The sequence below is a fragment of the Squalius cephalus genome (genome assembly GCF_949319135.1).
Source record: "Squalius cephalus genome assembly, chromosome: 3".
Classification (NCBI taxonomy): domain Eukaryota; kingdom Metazoa; phylum Chordata; class Actinopteri; order Cypriniformes; family Leuciscidae; genus Squalius; species Squalius cephalus.
In genome coordinates, this window is record NC_137124.1 from 7,964,588 (window position 1) to 7,966,722 (window position 2,135).

The window sequence follows — 2,135 nt, forward strand, 5'->3', positions numbered from 1 at the left end:
ACTATATCACCTGATCATCTTTATTTCTGGCTTACAACAAATTAAATATTTTGGTAAACACCGTTACAAAAACCACAAACTCACATAAAAAGCCAAGCATCACTGTGTTCACAGAAATCACAGAAATGTTCACTGAAAGGTTCTTTGGGGAGCCAAAAACGGTTCTTCTATGGAATCGCTGTGAAAACCCATTGGAACCTTTATTTTTAAGAGTGCATTAACATGTAAATGAGACCAGATGTCATGAGATTCAATAACTTGAATGGCTTCAGATGTATGCATGAGTTACATGGTCCATTTTTATTACATGTTTATGATGCTTTTGAAAGCTAGAAAGATTCAGTCTCAGTTCATTGTAACTGCATGTAAAAAAATAATAATCAGATTTTGGGTTCTGCAGAATAAAGTCATACAGGTTTGGAATGACATGATGGTGAATAGCTCAGGGAATAATATTGAATTCATGTTTACATGTACAGTAACCTAGTAATGTTTTGCAAGATGAAAAAATAAGCTCAATAAAAACCAACAAAAATATCCATTAAGATAATTAAAACATATTTTATTGCTAGTATAAGTGTGTCATCATTCAAAAACAATGCAAAACTACATGAACATATAAAACTATAATTTAGTGAGACAATAATAATAAGTAAAAAAAATAAAAACAAACAAACAATCAATTCACATTTTATAAAAAGCATGTTTTCACATTCAATACTTCAAGAGAAATTCTATAGTACTTCAGTTGCTCTTTGTGTTTTTAGAACAGTTTGCATACTGGCTCTTGATGTTCCCCTTGCACATTCTGCAAACATGAAGAGACACACATTAAATTACTGTCTGAGGGATGAAAGGTGCCACAGTGTCCGAGATTAAAAGTATTAATTAAAATTCATCCATTAGCATGATTTGAATGAACTTATATTAATAATAATAAGACAGATAATAAGTGTGACACATCATCATAGACAAACTTACTCTTTCTTGAGAGAAATCACCCAGTCTACTCTAGGATTGAGACACATCATTCCTTTCTTCATTGTAGCACTGTAAGAAACAAATGTATGATTATTTAAAATCTATAAAATGACACACGATTGTATGGAATTATAAATGACATTCTGGTAAGTCACGACTTTATTGTTAAATGAAGTTCACCTAAAAAAATAGACATTGTCATTGTTTAATCATCCTAATGCTTTCCTAAATTTGTATGACTTTTTTCTTCTTCTGTGTAATACAAAAGTATTTATTTATAGCAGAATATTCAAGCTGCTCTTTTCCATATAAAGCAAGACCTTTTATTTTATTTTACAGAAGAACAGCTCAGGCATTCTGCTAAACATCTGGTGAAAATAAAAGCCATACAGGTTTGAAACAACATGAAGGAGAGTAAAATAAGCCTCAAATTCATTCATTCAGACGAAACATCCATGTATCATCATCAGTTATGAATTTTCACACGCTACCAGCCACTCTAATGATTTTAAAGACCTTTTAATATGAAGGCTTAAATCTCTCAAATTAGTGAAAAAATCATCAAAAAGTGTCCACCACACATGTAAACTCCTGAGATGATGAAGAGAAGAAGAAGAAGAGGAGGAGGAGTGTGGAACCTTGACAGATGGAAGCAAGAAGCAATAATGTGTCTGTATTTGAAGTGTTGTTTTAGTAAGATTCACACTCACATGATCTCCTCATTTTTGCAGTGTGGTCCAGCAGGAATCACCTTCAACGAGAGTATTCTTCCAGTAGGAATTGGTGGGTTTGAATGTGTTTGAATGCACTGGCAGCGCCTGCTCATTTGAGGTATTCCTGCAGTGACAGAGAGAGAGAGAGAGTTGGTGTAAATATCTGCAAATGAATTGATTTAAAACACTGTTATGAATGTTATATTCTGCTTACCTTCTGTTGTGGATAGTGCAGCGGTGCAGATCAGAAACACGAAGGCTGTTACGGTGAACTTCATCATTCTGAATCAGCGTTGTGCAGAGAAATGCCAGTAAACGTGTGAAGTGAGCGTCTGCTGTAGTCTAACACAGGCCTGCACTCTCCCTTTTATAGAGAGAAACTCCCACACAACATGAGTGTGTTGCGCAACCACGGTTCCTGACTGATCTTCTCTTCCAAGG

General features: G+C 34.4%; 1 long non-coding RNA gene across 1 annotated transcript; it reads right to left on the reverse strand.

Annotated features, from left to right (window-relative positions):
* Positions 1-747: 747 nt before the first annotated feature.
* On the reverse strand, positions 748-1,800 carry LOC307154958. The gene is made up of 3 exons (XR_013820439.1): positions 1,692-1,800; positions 982-1,050; positions 748-808 (listed from the first exon to the last, which is right to left on the reverse strand). It is a non-coding gene; the product is annotated as an uncharacterized lncRNA (long non-coding RNA).
* Positions 1,801-2,135: the final 335 nt, after the last annotated feature.